General features: G+C 42.0%; 1 long non-coding RNA gene across 1 annotated transcript; it reads right to left on the minus strand.

The window, feature by feature from the left end:
• Nucleotides 1-6,769: 6,769 nt before the first annotated feature.
• LOC141378079 (uncharacterized) lies at nucleotides 6,770-9,627 on the minus strand. Its single transcript, XR_012391696.1, has 4 exons — nucleotides 9,300-9,627; nucleotides 8,881-8,959; nucleotides 8,370-8,505; nucleotides 6,770-7,695 (listed from the first exon to the last, which is right to left on the minus strand). It is a non-coding gene; the product is annotated as an uncharacterized lncRNA (long non-coding RNA).
• Between the last annotated feature and the right edge of the window lie 8,920 nt (nucleotides 9,628-18,547).

Genomic DNA, 18,547 nt, shown 5'->3' on the forward strand with positions numbered 1-18,547 from the left:
GGTTCGGTTACGATTATGCCATCGATTTGGTTCAATTTATATATAACATATTACGGTGCATCAGGGTGAGTGACATTGATAAACTTCAGCGGCGATCACAGCTGATCCATGGTGGAGAAAAACTCGCTATGCTATGGATTCACAAGTAAAGCTATATCAGCCAAAAGGAAAGAAAACGTCACATTAACAAGTCAAAGGGCAACAGTGAGAGAATGGAGTTTACTTTCATCTTCTCAATCGCAGTGAAATTTAGGCTTTACCTGCTGTAACTTCCGTGTCATTGAAGGATTGTCCAGCAGACACTCAAACGGTAAATGATGCTCAGTTTCTGTGTTTTTAAGTTGCAGTGTTTGAAATGCTCCCGGTCGTCTCTCTCACCACAGTATCCTACTGCGACATAATAACCGGTTATAATGTAAAGCTGAACCGATACCGAATTGTCCACATCTGCATCGAGGCTCTAGCTTTATGGTATAGCATTAGACTTGTTTATATAATGTGAATTCCAGCTAGGGAAACATTTAGAACAAAATAATTAAAGGCCATAGATATGTGCTCTTTCAGTCATTATACATCATGATTCAGTGACTTCATATAACGTTAATAAAACAAGAGTTAGACTTTGTAAACACGTAACGTATTTAAAGTAATAAACATCGGATATAAGATCACCGAGATGGAATGGCTGATGAAGATGGCATAAAACCCCCAGGGTAGAAGATAGACAGTGTTTAACCGGGCGGTTTTCGGTGGAAATCCTATGATCATTCTGGTATCCAGCTCTAGATTGTTTAAAAGGCAACAAAGTAGTTTGCATATGATTACTGTTTGATTTCAGCATTGTTAAATTCATAATTACGTAAGGTAAATTTTGCGAGAAGAGCTAGAAGTGCTAAAAGATAGTAAAGTTAACCTTATGCAAGCACATTTAAATGTATGATCGGCAGATTGGCGAGTAATGAAAGTGAAATAGCGAAATCAATCAATAGCGAAAATGAAGTGTTTTGACGAAGCTGTTTACCTTCAATTCATTTTTTGCCATACTACTGAAAGCAGTAGCAGATCTTCAAAATAAAATAAAGTGTTTGAAATTGTACTTGGGAACTGTGACTTATTGCAAGTCAACAAATATCAAACATTTAGCATGTACATATAATATAATAATAATAATGTTAGCAGCATGGTGGTGCAGTGGATAGCACAATAGGCTCACAGCAAGATGGTCACCGGTTAGAGCCGCAACTCGGTCAGTTGGCGTTTCTGTGTGGAGTTTGCATGTTCTCCCCTTGTTTGTGTAGCTTTCCTCAAAGTGCTCCAGTTTCCCCCACAGTCCAAAGACATGTGCTATACTGTAGGTGAATTGGGTAAGCTAAATTGTCCATAGTGTATGTGTGTGAATGGGAGTGTATGGGTGTTTCCCAGTGAATGGTTAAGGCTGGAAGGGAATCTGCTGTGTAAAACATAATACATAAATAATACATAAAAGAAAGTCTGGATGGAAATAACCTTTTTATCTCAGACCTTGCATGCATTTTCTTCAAGTCAGTTTCTAAAATTGTAACGTTTCAATGAGAGTCAGAGAAGATCCAATAGCAAGTGAACAAGTTTATTGTGATGACAAAGACAAATAGTGCCAGGCTAGAAGGACGCAGAACGCAGGGCAGGAAACAGAACGTGGAAAAACCAGATCCAGATAACTCCGCAGGGCCTGAGCACAGACACACAAACATGAGTGATAACAACGAACTGACACAGACACACAAAAGCGTCGCCCAGATATAGGCACCATGATGAGCCTCAGCTGGCGAACTAATCAGACCAACTGAATGACGTCATAACACGTGAGCCTAACAAATCCACATGGATAACCAAAACAAAACAAACCCACGTGATTAACATACACTCCGGAGAAGCGCACAAACCTGCAACCGTGTCATTACCTCCTCTCCTACGAGCACCTCCTGGTGCTTCCAGAAGAGCTTACCTGGCGATTGTAATCATCGATAAGAGAGTGATCCAATATGTCCTTTGCAGGAACCCAACTCCTCTCCTCCGCACCATAACCTTCCCAGTCCACCAAGTACTGAAATCCTCGTCCCCTCCGTCTCGAGTCCAGAATGCGCTTAACCGAATAAACGGTCTCCCCATCTACGAGACGCGGCGGGGGGGGAACCGGAGTGGGCGGGTTAATGGCCGTATGAAAAACGGGCTTTAATTTGGAAACATGAAACACGGGATGTATTCTCCTGTACGCTGGAGGAAGTTTGAGGCGGACTGCCACTGGACTAATGATCTTGATGACAGTGAATGGGCCAATAAATTTAGGTGCAAGTTTATTACATACGGAACGCAAGGGAATATTCTTAGTTGAAAGCCACACTTTTTGACCGACGACGTAAACGGGAGGCTTCGACCGGTGGCGATCGGCTTTAGTCTTGGTGCGCGCACCCACTTGGAGGAGGGTCTGTCTGGCTCTGCTCCAAGTGCGTCGGCACCTCTGGACAAAGGCGTGGGCAGAGGGGACCGCGATTTCGGATTCCAGACTGGGAAAAGCTGGTGGCTGGTATCCTAAGCTACACTGAAACGGAGAGAGGCCCGTAGCCGACACTGGTAATGAATTGTGTGCGTACTCCACCCATGGGAGCTGCTGACTCCAAGAGGAGGGATTTTGGGAAACCAAACAACGTAACATACGCTCGAGATCTTGATTGGCCCTCTCTGTTTGTCCGTTACTCTGAGGATGGAAACCAGAAGAAAGGCTTACAGTCGCTCCCAATAAATGACAGAATTCTCTCCAAAATTTAGAGACAAACTGGGGTCCCCTGTCAGAAACCACATCCGTCGGGAGGCCATGAATGCGAAAGACGTGATTAATGACAGCATCCGCTGTCTCTCTGGCTGAGGGTAATTTAGGCAGAGGAATGAAATGAGTAGCCTTCGAGAACCGGTCCACAACGGTCAAAACAGCCGTATTGCCACCAGATGGCGGGAGACCGGTGACGAAATCTAGCGAAATGTGCGACCAGGGTCTCGAAGGCACTGACAGCGGCTGAAGGAGTCCAGCAGGGGGGCGATTAGAAGTCTTAGAAACAGCACAAACAGAACAGGCCAAAACAAACTCGCGTATGTCCCGTGCCATAGCTGGCCACCAAAACCGCTGTTTAACCAAAAATAATGTACGACTCACCCCAGGATGACAAGCCACTTTGGAGGAATGTCCCCACCGAATGACGTCAGACCGAATCTCCTCCGGCACAAACAAACGACTGGGTGGGCATCCGACCGGGGGCGTTACCCCATCCAGGGCTGTGCGGACCCTGCTCTCGATCTCCCATGTCACAGCAGAAATACAAATCCTCTGGGGAACGATGGGCTCAAGAGACGTATTGCGCTCGGAAGAATCAAAAAGACGGGATAACGCGTCGGGTTTGATGTTTTTAGAACCCGGTCGATATGAGATGGTAAAGTCAAAACGTCCGAAAAATAATGCCCACCGAGCCTGCCTGGAGTTAAGTCGTTTGGCGGACCTGATGTATTCGAGGTTCTTATGATCGGTCCAAACGATAAAGGGAACCCCCGAACCCTCCAACCAATGACGCCACTCCTCCAAAGCGAGTTTGACAGCCAACAACTCCCTATTACCAATGTCGTAATTTCGTTCAGCGGGAGATAATCGGTGAGAGAAAAACGCGCACGGATGAATTCTGTCATCCGAGGCTGTGCGCTGGGACAGGATCGCGCCCACGCCCACCTCTGACGCGTCAACCTCCACCACGAACTGCCGGGAGGGATCAGGTGTCACCAGAATAGGAGCTGAAACAAAGCGGCTCTTTAGTTTAGTGAATGCAACCTGTGCTGCACTCGACCACCTGAAGGGCGTCTTGGCGGAGGATAAGGACGTCAGAGGGGCAGCGAGCTGGCTGAAATTGCGAATAAAACGCCGGTAAAAATTAGCGAAGCCCAGAAATCTCTGCAGGGCCTTACGAGACTCGGGGATTGGCCAATTCACCACAGCCTGAACTTTCTCTGGATCCATGCGCACCCCCTCGACTGACACAATGTGTCCTAGAAAGGGAACAGACTGTGCATGGAACATGCATTTCTCCGCCTTGACAAAAAGCCCATTCTCTAGCAGCCGCTGAAGCACTCGCCTGACGTGCTGCACATGTTCCTGGAGAGAACGAGAAAAAATCAGAATGTCATCCAGGTAGACATAAATAAACTGATCTATCATGTCTCGCAACACGTCATTTACGAGTGCTTGGAAAACCGCAGGAGCATTAGAAAGCCCGAACGGAAGAACACAATATTCAAAATGCCCCCTGGGGGTCAAAAACGCGGTTTTCCACTCATGACCCTGCTTCATGCGAACCAAATGATATGCGTTGCGAAGATCTAATTTCGTGAAAAACGAAGCCCCTTGCAGACGCTCGAACGCTGAAGACATCAGCGGCAAAGGATACGTATTCTTCACCGCGATGCTGTTCAGCCCTCGATAGTCTATACAAGGTCTAAGAGACCCATCCTTCTTTTTCACGAAAAAGAACCCCGCCCCCGCCGGAGAAGAAGAGGGCCGTATGATCTTGGCCGCTAGAGAATCAGAAATATATTTCTCCATGGCCTCCCTCTCAGGAATGGAAAGAGAGTATAACTTGCCTTTAGGCGGAGACGTACCTGGCAATAAATCTATTGCACAGTCATAGGGACGATGAGGAGGCAGAGAAGCAGCTAGAGACTTACTGAACATTCTCTTCAGGTCGAGGTACTCACTGGGCACGTTTGACAGGTCCATGCGCTCCTCCTGAAACACAGAACAAGAAACAGCAGAACGAGCAGACGAAAGACAAGACTCATGACATTTCTCACTCCACGAAAATATGGAATTAAGACACCAATTAATGTGAGGTTTATGAAGAATTAACCATGGATGTCCTAAAACCACCGGTGAGTTGGAACAGTCTGTTAAAAAAATGAAATGTGTTCAACATGATTTCCAGACGTGATAAGTTTTATGGGTTTGGTGGAGTGAGTGATAGTGGGAAGGGAAAGCCCACTGAGGGCGCGTACTGCAATGGGTTGTGACAGTGCAATAACCGGAAGTTTAGAACTGAAAGCGAAACTGGAGTCAATGAAATTTCCCTCCGCCCCGGAATCGACGAGGGCATGGGTGTCATGACTTCCGGAACCCCATGATACAGTGACGGGCAATAAAGTGGCAGCCGTAGAGGATTTTTCCAAATTAATTTCACCCATCAGTAACCCCTTACCTACTGATGGGTGTCGTCTTTTACGGGACAGGAAACCACCCGATGATCCGCCCCTCCGCAGTAAAGGCAGAGTCCCTCCGTTCTCCGTCTGCGCTTTTCTTGCACGGACAAGCGGGATCTCCCCAACTGCATGGGTTCCGGGTCAGCGCTTACCGCTTCCGGTGTCGCAGTTAATGCCGGAAAGTCAGGAACGGAATCCGAAAATCTGCTCTGCTGCAGGCGAGTCTCACGCCGAAGCAGTCTGGTGTCCACACGGATGGCCAAATCCACCAGCTCGTCCAGAGTCTTAGGAAGATCTAAGGAATAGATCGCATCTTGCAGACGATCAGACAATCCGTGCAGGAACATGTCCCACTGTGCCTCCGCGTTCCAGCCGCATTCAGCGGCTAGTGTTTGGAACTCAATCGAGTATTCCGCTACGCTCCGATTCCCCTGTCGGAGTTCAGCGAGGACTCGGGCGGCCTCTCTCCCGGAAGCGGCTCGATCAAAGACCTTCTTAAGTTCTTTTGAGAACAGGTCAAACGTAGAGCAGCATGGTAGCTTTTGTTCCCAAGCTGTTGTTCCCCACTGAGCCGCCTTTCCCGAAAGGAGGGTGATGACAAATGCCACCTTAGATTGTTCAGAGGAAAATAATGACGGCTGCAGTGAGATGTAAAGGGAGCACTTAGACAGGAAGGATCGGCACAGGAGAGGCTCTCCAGAGTAGCTGGTCGGAGGTGGAAGACGCGGCTCAACAGAGCGACCGGGAACCGCAGGCGCTGGTGACACTTCCGGGGTCGGTGCAGTCTCGGGGACAGGTGCAGTATCAGCCTGTGCAGCACGAGTAACCAGTTGTTGGACCTGGGATGTGAGCAATGAAACTTGGCCAACCAGGGCCTGGATCGCCTGAGCCGTGGTGGCCAGAGCCTCATCCTGACGGTCAGTTCGTTCTGTAACGTTTCAATGAGAGTCAGAGAAGATCCAATAGCAAGTGAACAAGTTTATTGTGATGACAAAGACAAATAGTGCCAGGCTAGAAGGACGCAGAACGCAGGGCAGGAAACAGAACGTGGAAAAACCAGATCCAGATAACTCCGCAGGGCCTGAGCACAGACACACAAACATGAGTGATAACAACGAACTGACACAGACACACAAAAGCGTCGCCCAGATATAGGCACCATGATGAGCCTCAGCTGGCGAACTAATCAGACCAACTGAATGACGTCATAGCACGTGAGCCTAACAAATCCACATGGATAACCAAAACAAAACAAACCCACGTGATCAACATACACTCCGGAGAAGCGCACAAACCTGCAACCGTGACAAAAATGAGCATGTGAGCAAGGTGTGGAAATATTTATAAGTACACTCTAAAAAACACAGGGTTAAAAACTACCCAAATTGGGTTGTTTTTAACCCTACTGCTGGGTAAATATGGGACAGAACACATCAGGGTTTAAATTAACCCAAGTAATTGGGTTATTGTTTTTTTTTATTTCATTTTTTGTTTTCTTTTAAAATCATTAACCACCTAAAAACAAACAGGTTAATATTGGATTAGCTTTATTTTTTGTTGCATTAAAATTGTTCAGCACATTACACTTATACACTTTAAATCAACTAAAATTTCAAGAGATCATACAAAAGTAAATATAAATTATAAACATTCAAAACAATTTGTTTCATACAAGGGTTGCTTGAGGTTTTTAGGTTTTTGTTTTCTCCACATTACCTCAAGTTAAAACATTTTAAACAATTCACATGAATTCTCATGCACATGAATTTAAAATGTTGAATGTTTTAACATTTAAAAAATTAATTAACTACAAAAAACCTCAAGGTTTGGTAAGCTGTTTGCACATAAATCTATATGCACACCAAAATACCTCAACAATTGTTTGTTACAAAGCAGTGTTTTTAATCTATATTATGAACCATATTCATAATATATTCATTTTTGCTGGACAAAAATGTCAATATTCATCAGAGTGTGAACATAAAGTAATACTCTTCCTCAAGCAATAAGCAATTTACATACATACAAAAAAAAAAAAAAACTGTAAAATGAAAACAAAAAACACTAAAACTAAAATGCTACCTTTTGACGTCGTCGTAGTTCAGTCGGTAACGCTGTCGCATCAAAGCAAAAAGGTCGCTAGTTTGAGTACCGGCTGGGTCAGTTGGCATTTCTTTGTGGAGTTTGCATGTTCTCCCTGTGTTTGCGTGAGTTTCCTCCAGGTGCTGCGGTTTCCCCCACAAGACCAAAGACATGCGCTACAGGTAAATTAAATAAGCTAAATTGTCTGTGAGCGTCCTTAGCTCCAAAGCTTTTCCTAGCAGGATGACAAATGCCTGGGAGTCAATGTGTCCATTTTGAAGTGACATAAGTGAAAGGTCTTGATGCTTTAGTCTGCTGGAGGTACTCCATCATATTTGTTCCAACCTAAAGGACAGATAATGCAAATGAAAAAAAATGTCTATCAAAGTGTGGGAGTCAAGGTGTGGGTAATATGCACGGAGCACTTTATTGGCCTACAAAGCATGGCAAACATTGTTAATGCATTGTGAAATAACATAAACCAATGAAGGACATTAACTTTAACATCAACAAAGTTTAATAAAAGCTGTAACAAATTTGTTGCTCATTGTTACTTTATGTTAGTTGAAGGAATTAACAGATGTTAATATTAATATTAACAACTACAAAATATTGTAAATTGTTACCAGATTTTTTTGTTACATGATCTTACATCATATTTACATTAACAGACACATTTATCCAAGTTGACTGTAATGAATCTCAGCAATATTTATAATTACACTATTAACCTATCATTTATATCTTAACCCACTATCGCACGTGCCCAACTCACCAAATCTGTCCCAAACTTTACACGTATGTCACATTAATATCAGCGAAAGTGTTTTGAAAAAATATATGAACACAAAAAGTACATTGTACTGATTGTTTTTTAGTATTGTTGAAGGGCGCTGGCTACCTAATATATTAAGCATGAGCTAAACAAAAAAGTCTTTTCACTTGACATATTAAAGTTATGGGGTTTAAGATTGCAATTTTTTTAAACTACTTTTTTAAAAATTTGGTCTACCCATTACCTGGCATGACTGTCCTGCTTGGTGCATCTTCCTTCTCTCCTTGTGGCCTTCTCAAGTGCCCCAGATGCTTTCGTATGTTCCTCAGCCTCTCTTCCAGGACTGGTCTGTTATTTCAACTTTGGCCATACCATGTTTCCTGCAAATACATAAAGAAAAATCTATGAACACACAATACACATGAAAACCTGAATTAGACTGTGGGTTTGTTAAAAAGTCTACACATTTCATCTACACATTGTCAATTATCCACCTTATTTTGCAACAAGAAAGTATGCTTGTTTCTGTGAATGTGTTAGACAGTTCATTAGCTGTTATGGGTAAAAGACTAGAAGAATAAAAAATGTAGTAAAGAGAATTACTTGCACAACAAACTAGTTTTGTAAAGTTTTATGCTAAAGACAATACATTAAAATAATATTAATTTGAAGGTTATACGTGTCAGTTTTGTGATGATCAATTACACTTTTTGCACAAAAGCACAAGACAAATAGGACATAACAGGAAAACTTACCTTAAAAACTACAAGTTCTGGAAGCTGCCACTCATTTAAATTATGTAGAAAGCAATCCATCAAAGCACACTGAGATGACCTAAAACATTAAAACAGAACTTTATTTCAATTTTATTGAAACAGTTTTATTTATGATGCATTTTTTAACCACCATTTGTACTTTCAGTATCCCACAAAAGAAAGTTGAACATTTTGAGATTGCATGAGTTTTAGTTAGTAAAAAAGTGTTTCATTTCTTGTCGGCTTACTCCCTATTTTAATCCGGGGTCGCCACACCGGAATGAACCACCAAATTATCCAGCAAATTTTTACGCAGCGGATTCCCTTCCAGCCGCAACCTATCTCTGGGAAACATCCACACACACATTCACACACACACACACTGATACACTACGGACAATTTAGCCTACCCAATTCACCTGTACTGCATGTTTTTGTACTGTGGGGGAAACCAGTGCACCCAGAGGAAACCCACGGAGAACATGCAAACTCCATACAAAACGCCAACTGAGCCGAGGCTCGAACCAGCGACCTTCTTGCTGTGAGGCGACAGCACTACCTACTGCGCGACTGCTTCGCTGACATTCAAATATGTAATAAGTTATTATTTATGTTCACATAAATACTTGACATATATATTTGTAATTTCAATAACTGCAAAAAAAAAAAAAAAAAAAAAGAAAACTGACATTTTCCTATTTATGTTATTAGAATGCTTTTCTTGATTCATATCTCCTCCACCACCTCTTCTTCACTGGGTATAATTCCTATTTTTATCCTTTCTCTACTTGGCAAATATTGTCAATATTAATTGCAAAATAAAAATTGAGATTAAACCTTTATATTGCAAACCTTCTACTCTACTGCATGAGTTGCAGCTAAGATCCTGCTGCTTAGATCTGTAAAGGAAACCCTGCCTATTGATCTGTCACTTATGGATTCTGACAAATGTTTTCTCATAATATTAAGAGATATTAATGGAACGTTTTATATATTAGCTGGTAATCACATAAAATGTAACAATTGTAAACTTTTACATGGGTCAAATCTGTAAAATTATATAGAGAATCCATACCAAAAGGATACTGTTTTTTTTTTACCTTATTACCAAAAAACAACAACATGATTTCCCGTTAAATTTAGAATTGTCAATTCACCTAATTTGCATGTTTTTGTACTGTGGATATAAAACCTATGTTGACACACAACATGCAAACAGAAAGGCATCCTGTTTTTTTCCGAGACATAATGTGGTCACTTTCTTGAACTTCTGGGATTTTTTCATTGTAATAAAACTATAATTAATATTCATCTGGAATTTGGTTAATTAAGGATTAAAAACACAAACTACAAAAACACACTTGTCTATCAGAAGTGCTAGCAAATGTCTTCAAGTTAGCAATCAGGTCATTCAAAAATGTTTTGGCTTGTGTGATGATTTGGTTTTACTGTTTTAGATTGCCAGTTTGAAATTGCAAATTTTTTGGATTGTGGAGTTATCTTTGTCTACATTTACCTTTCCAGATTTCTCTTGCAAGTTTGTATATTATCACTTAAAAAAAAATGTATATACACTGGTGGACTGACACTTTGGGACATTTAAAGCCCGCTTGGAATTTTGGATTGTTGTTAAAGTACGGAGCTCTATGCTTTCAATGAACTGAGTTTCCTAGTTTATTATGTTGTTTTAAAGCACAGTGAATATTTGTGAATACACCTTTCCTACCACAGTTATTTTGTGTCATTGTTTTACCACTGACAAACCTTTCACACAGCTAAAATTAACTTGATCAACTGGTTCTCGTTATGAATAAAGCAATAGAGAATGAAATGGCATTATGAAAATGAATAAATCCAAATGTGTACTGACTGAGGTAAAAAGTATTTAAACTGATTAATTGTTATAGATTTTACTTAAGGCATTGTGTGGGCTTATTGAGGGCTTCCTTAAGGCTAGGTGAGTGCTGCCCATAAAGGACCAGCAATAAGAACCCCAGTCAGTACAAACCTCTCATCTGTATCTTTAATCTTCGCCAGCACATGTAACCTCTGTTAGAGAGTAATTCAGTCATTACAAGTTAATAATAGTCCAAAAGGTGATGATAATAATAAACATAGCAGTTTGTTCGTTTTAGGTTGCTGTATCCTTTGCTCCTTTGTTTTTTTCCAACTTCTCTGTTTTTACGCACATCATTTTTGCATTTGTTTGTTTCTAACATGATCAGATGTCAGAACCATACCAAACCACTCAGTGGAAACGGGCCAGTGAAGTGGAATTCCTGGAGCACTAGGAACCACCCAGTGATGCAGGCATTGGTGTTTTTGCCAAGGCCATCCACTGGAGGGGTGCGTGATCCATCACTAGGGTGAAGAATTGTGCTAGAGTGTAATATTTGATCTTCAGGAGTGCCCAGTTTTTGGCCGGGGCTTTCTTCTTAATGGCCGGCATACCTAGTCTCTGCAGGAGAAAGCTTCGGCTCATGTATACCACTGGGTGCTCCTCTCCCTCATGGACTTCTGATTATACCACACCCAATCTATAGGTGGAAGCATTGGAGGAGGATGAAAGGGCAGCTGATATCAGGAGCGTGCAGTACCTGATGACAGTGCCTCCTTCAGCTTCTGGGATGCCTGTTTTGCAGCTGGGCTCCACAAATTCTTCTCTGGCTGCCCCTTCTTAATCAGGTCTGTCCGCAGGCTGACTATGGATGAGAAGTTTGGGATAAAATAACGATAATAGACTGCCAAACCCAAAAAGGCACATTCCTGGGATTTTGTGGTAGGCCAGGGGGTCTTCTGAAGCGCTTCTACTTTTGTCTGACAAGGCTGAATCAGCCCCTGGCCAATGTGGACTCCTCATTGACCTTCCCAAAAAGACAGAGACTGTCAGACAGATGCAGCTCTTCCAGAATACTGCCGCCAGGATTCTGACCAGAACCAGAAAATCAGAGCACGTCACACCTGTCCTCAGGTCTTTACACTGGCTTCAGTTACATTCAGAATAGATGTAAAAAAAAAATTAAAAAAAAAAAATATATATATATATATAAATATATAAAAATATCACTTGTAACTTGTCTATAAATCAGTAAATGGCCTCAATACATTACAGATATGCTCATTGAATACAAAAAGATCACTCAGACCATTAGAAGCAAGTTAGAGCCATTTTAGAACCAAGTTAGACCATTAGAACCCCCCCCCCCCCCCCCCAACATTTAAGGATCTTAATATGGTACAATCACTCCTCTTGCCTTCGTCCCAGCTGACGCATACAGTAATTTACTGGCCCAATCCATACACAGACCAGGTAGAGTCCCTTCCAGGTGGCCAGAAACTTTAATATCATTGTGAAGACCAACACCTTATTGCTGGAATAGAATCACATGGCTGGGTGGACCCGTCATAAAGATGTCTCTTTAGCATGATGGGCCTTAATGAGATGTTGTTGAACCAGGAGCATAATTGTGTCAGTCCTTAACTTCATGTCCCATACATGTTTTATCACTGTCCTGTGTGGTGCTGGGTCTTGTTCCAAGGCTTGTCAAGCCACATCTAGGAGATCATGGTACTGCTGGCAAAACGGAGTACAAATGGGGTAAAGCCGTGGGAGACTTAAGGTACCCCATGGAATCCGGATAACACGTTTGGTATTATAAAGTCCCCATAAAGCTCATTCTCTGCCAACACCTGTCGGGAGGTCATCCAGGTCATCTATTTGTAGATGATACACTGATGTGGTCTGCCATCAGTCAGGACTTGAACAGGGTTCCCTGGTCAGTTAGAATCTCTGAGGGGATGCCCATTTGGCTGCATTGAAGAGCTCAGTCTCTATTGCCTTCAATTTAGGTTATTGTGTATAGCTTTAGGCTATTGTGTAGCATTATCCCAGATGACCATGATGTGTTAGTGTCCCTGAGCGATCTTCAATAGAAGCTCCACAAGGTCCAGTCCCATTTGATTAAGGTACCTCAATGATGTGTAAAAGTATTAGAGGGCTGGGGGAGGCCAGTGTGGAGATGTCTTCTTGCAGACTGGGCCTATATACTATACTAACTGGTCTGTAGTTATTAGGCCCAGTGATTTGTGGTTTCTTGTGTACAGGAATAATGGTGGAACCTTTGAAGCAGGCAGGTAAAAAGTATTGATTTCTAAATTTTACTTTGACTTTTATTACATTGCATACAATACACCAAAAAATATTTATTGGGTTTCTCATGATTTGTATAGTTTTGTATTTAAGTAAACACAAATTCCAATTTTGCAGCAGGATGTAAACTCCAATGCTGTGTGTTGTTTGACACATTGGAGGATATCACCAGATATCCAAAGATTCTGCAGAGTAAAGCTGCGGTCACACTCAAGTCTTAGCATACAAAATTCTGAAGTACGGCCCTGAGATAAGGGGCAGGACTAAACAAGATGATTAGACATTTTAAAAAGTGAGAGATCGGTCTATATTTTACATTTCTGCCCAAAGAGTTCATGTTTTGATCCTGAATTGGTCTCACACAATCATGTGATGTGATTTGGCAGGTCAGGGTTCACCAAGCTTGAACTTTGCAATGCAGCGAACTGTGAAACTTGTCGCATGAGCTTGCGTTTCTAGTCTGATGCATTTGAGTGTGTATGAATGGAAGCTAATTTCTCTAAAAAGAGCAACAGGTCAAGTCAGTTGGCACATCTGAGGGTTACTGTGGGGGTCAACCTACTGCCTCCCCCTGCTTCTTGTTGGTGCAATGAGCAAGCAGTTCATTCTCTTGGATGGTCGCCCTCTCGCTCAATCACAACAAGGACCAGATGTGCACAGTGCAAACCCTTGATGGCGAAGTGACCAGGGGGTACCAGGTGGAGTGTGCCAATGCTCCTGTCCAAAGCAGTAGTAATATTAGTAGTGCCAAGCTTTATTTTCCTTGACAGGAAACTTGTTATGGGCATCACTATAATGCTGCAGACATTCCATAAAAACAAGCAATAATAACAATACAAAAATACAGTAGTTACAAAATTTGTGCGGTTGGATGCCAAACTCTAAAGTCCAAAAATAGAAAACTTAATTTTTATTTTTATTTTTTGTGAAATCATTTTCACAAAGTTTCATGAGAGCTTTATATTTTGGGCTGGATGCTTGGCCATTTCGTCACATCCAATATCCATTGGGAGAGTGCTACTGCAGATGGAACTGTCAGACGAACGCCGCTCACTTTAACATTAATTTAGCCAAATCACTGTTTATCACTAGGTGACAAAATTAGATTGGATTAGATACAACTTTATTGTCTTTACACATTTACAAGTACAAGGTAACAGAAATCACTTTAGGTCTAACCAGCAGTGCAATAGCAGCAAGTGCAGGATACAGGTATAAGTTATAAAATGCAGTTATAGAAAAACTATATTGATATTTACAGATGGATGTATTATGAACATTAAATATACAGGTTGTATTAGCTATGAGACTTACAATAAATGAATATATGTACAGGTTGCTTTTAATAATCAGAAGTGTGCAGATAAATAAACATAATTACAAATGAATATGTACAGTGAGTGTGTACATATTTAAGATATGAATGTCCATGTGCAGTGGGTATGTACAGTTCAAATAAATTAATCAGTGCAATTAATATGTGCAAATTTTAAATGTGCAAATGTTAAATAATGCAGTGATTGTGAGTATAAGTTAGAGGAGAGTGGGGGTGTATTAGGGAGGCAAAAAAGTCAGTGAGGGGCAGAGTTCAAAAGGGAGACAGCTCTGGGGAAAAAGCTCTTCCTCAGTCTGCTGGTTTTTGTCCGGGGGAGCCTGAAACGCCTGGTGGAAGATGGGAGAGAAAAAAGTCTGCGAGCAGGTAGAGAGGAATCCTTAAGAATACTGCATGCTCGGCGCAGACAGTGTTTATTCTGGATGTCCTCAATGGCTGGCAGTGTGGTCCCTGTGACGCGTTGGGCAGTTTTCACCACCCGCTGCAGTGCCTTATGCTCAGCAAGAGAGAAGCTTCCATACCAGACTGTGACGCTGTTGGTCAGGATGCTTTCCTTTGTGCAGTGGTAGAAGTTCACCAAGACAGCTATTCTTAAGTACCCCAGTGTTGAGTATGACGGTGGTTGAGCAGATGTGATCTGATCTAACATTCTGAGGTCTGTTAGTCAGAAAGTCCATAACCCAGTTGCAGAGAGACATGTTAATATCTAGGTCTCCAAGTTTGATCATTAATTTTGAGGGTATGACAGTGTTGAATGCTGAGCTGAAGTCAACAAACAGCATTCGTGCATAAGTATTTTTATTGACCAGGTGTGTGAGTACAAAGTGCAGGTCTATGGAGACTGCATCTTCTGTGCTCCTGTTGCCAATAGGGCTGCACGATTCTGGCTAAAATGTAAATCATGATTTTTTTTTTTTTTTGCTTAAAATCAAAATCACGGTTCTTTTTCACGATTATTTAGATGTAAAATAAAGGTTAATATGAGTAGGTTATAATTATTGTTAATTATCAAACATATCGTCACCTTGAAATTATAAGGTTCTATCTGCGTTCTGAATGATTTTGAGATATTGAGCTTCAAAGTTTTGCATTCCATATAGCAAACAATATGTGTGCAATATTTGTTTTCTTAAGTCTTTAACTGTAAACAATAAGTTGTCATTTAATAAGAATATGTCTATAACTCAATTTTGACAAAAATGTCAAAGATAGAATCTTATAGTTCCAAAGTGACGATATGGTAAAACAACAATAATAATATTAGGCCTACTACTACCTACTACTACAGCCATCTACTGTTGCTTAAAATGCTACATTTTTCATTTATATGATGTGCGGCCAGTTTTATTTTCACATCCTAGTGCAGCCAATGGCTGCTGTTATTGTGATAAAACACACACATGCAAATCATTTTTTCAGCGCAGTTCTCAAATGATTGCCCTGTGCAACAAACTGAACGTTATTAACAACTTTATTACTTGTTATTCACAGCCTATGCAGGTTCTGTTCACTAAAGTAGCCATCATTGGTGTTCACGCACAAGCGTTCTCGGCAGTAAACAAACAGCCTTGCAGTCAGCTCACGTGTGATTTCGCGGCCGCGAATACATATTACATTAAGACAGAAATGACATTTCTGGGTGAATTATACCCTATAAATACAGTATATGACATTTTTAACGTTTGCCTGGGAATAAACGTTGTTCATGTTCCTGTGAAGACTTGTGCCTTTTGTGAAGACTGCCTTTATGCTTGTCTCCTGACCTTGAAAATATAATTGTTTTAAATTGTAGAAAAGCTGAATCAAGGTCGTTTGTAGGGTCGAATCGAGATTGTGATCTTTTTTTTGATTAACCGTGCAGCCCTAGTTGCCATGGTAGGCAAAATGATGTGGGTCCAGTGTGGATGGCAGAGAGTCTTTCAGATGTGCCAGGACCAACCGCTTGAGGCACTTCATGATGATGTGTGTGAGTGCTACAGGGCGGCAGTTGTAACACTGTCTATGGTGGTGTTGATATATTCCAGAACAGAGGAAGTGTAGCTGTCAAGGTCTGTGTGAGAGCCACAGGTGGATTGGGAAGCCAACATACTCCAGTCTGTATGTTGAAACCTGTCCTGGAGCTGCCCCCGCTGGCCACACTTTGATGGTCCTCACTGATGGCTTCACACGGATGATGAGGGATGAGGAACAAAGAAAGGTGGTCTGATTGACCCAAGTGGGGGAGGGGGGTCACAGTGTATGCTTTAGCTATGTTTGTGTAAAAATAGTCTAAGGTTTTGTTTCGTCTTGTGTGGCAGAAAATGTTTTGATGGAATTTGGGGAGCACTGTTTTTAAGTTTGAGTGACTAAAATCACCCGCTGCAATAAAAGCAGCCTCCAGGTGAGCAGTCTGTTGTTTGCTGATGGCTGCATGACGTTCATTCAGAGCAAGCTTGGCATCAGCATCGGGAGGAGTATAAGCAGCAGTTACAATGGTGGAGGTGAACTCCCGTTGTACATAAAATGTTCTACATTTAACTATTAGAAATTCCAGGTTAACACAGCAATGTCTCCCAATGATGACAGAGTTTGTGCACCAAGCTTTGTTAATATAAATGCATAATCCTCCACCTCTGGTTTTCATCCGTTCTGTCTGCTCGGAATGTGGGATGCTCAGTGAAAGATACACATATCCTGTTGTTTAGCCATTTTTCTGTAAAAAATCATAACATTACAGTCCCGTAATCTTTTGCTGTGGTTAATGCGCAGTCGAATCACATCCATTTTGTTCACCAGTGACAAAAAAGATGCTGGGTTAAAAGAGACAGTGTGGTGTTAGCTTTAGCTTAGCTCTTAGCCCGCTGTGTTTCCCCCGTATTTGTTATGGACTTGACATCGCCTTCAAGCATTTCCGCCCAGCCGGGCAGGGCGCTCAGCCTTGGGTGTTCCGGCGATCTCAGGAATGAGTCGAAGATTGCTAATAAAACTGTCCAGAATGCACAAATCAATATCCAAGATCTCATCTCGGGTGTACGATGTAGAAGCGCTACTGTTCTGCACGAATAGACCCAAAATAAGCAGGAATAATACTGCAAAACAGCAGAAACTGGAGAGACGTTCAGCCTCATGATGTGTACGCGCCGCCATCTTGTCTTTGCCTTATAAAGACAAATGCCTTACTTTGCCTTTGCTTGACAAGCTGTTATAATGAGCTAAAAGCATTGTTCAAATATATATATATATATATATATATATATATATATATATATATATATATATATATATATATATATATATATATATTATATACATGTTGGTTGCATGGACAGCTGCTACCAAATTGTCAAAAACAGAGCAAATTCATCTCTCTCTCTCTCTGAGTGTGACAGCCCAAACACTGCCAGCATGGGATGCAATGCCTTCCAGCTCACAGGTAGGTAAGAGTGAATCTCTTTTCTTCTGCTCTTCCTCGGGACTCCTCGTCTCCCAGGGTGAGCTCTCCCATATCTTGCTACCCCACCAATTGTGTATCAGCCCATCTGAGTGGCTTATTTGAACAATCAGACTCGACTATGCGGTTCAGTTCACCATGTGATCCCCCAAGTTCACAGGCATGACATTCCTGCCATCTCCGTTCATCATGATGCGGTGGATGGTGGCACTCTGAAAAGACATAACCTCATCACCTAGTTTCTCAGAGGTGTGAGGTGATTAAATCCGCCTCACTCCCTCTTCGAATCTCTCTGTAGTGATCCTTGAGAATTATGTCTGTGAAGACAGCTATGCTGTACATTGGCATCAATCAAGAGGGTTGGTTGGAGACCTGGAGGCATTTTTGGTCAGAGAATTGTCCCTGATATTCGAGCTGTTCTACTCTCACATTATCCTTAGACCCCGGCACGGATATGTGACCAAGGTTCCTACCACATTTTTTAGAGACCAGGTATTGAACCTGCAAGTGCTGCCCTTGGAGGAGGCAGACCCAGCCCTTTCTTTACTGTGTCCCGTATGCACACTGCGCTTGTATGTGGAAACATGAGTTTCAGATCTTTTGAGAAGATTTTTGTCTGTTATGGTTGTTGGCAGAAGTGTGCCATATCTACACAGAAGTTAGCTCACTGGTTAGTGAATGCCATCACTCTCACTTATCAGTGCCAGGGTGAGCTATGTCCCCCAGAGGTGAGAGCGCACTCAACCAAGAGTGT

Source organism: Danio rerio, chromosome 16 (genome assembly GCF_049306965.1).
Source record: "Danio rerio strain Tuebingen ecotype United States chromosome 16, GRCz12tu, whole genome shotgun sequence".
NCBI lineage: Eukaryota > Metazoa > Chordata > Actinopteri > Cypriniformes > Danionidae > Danio > Danio rerio.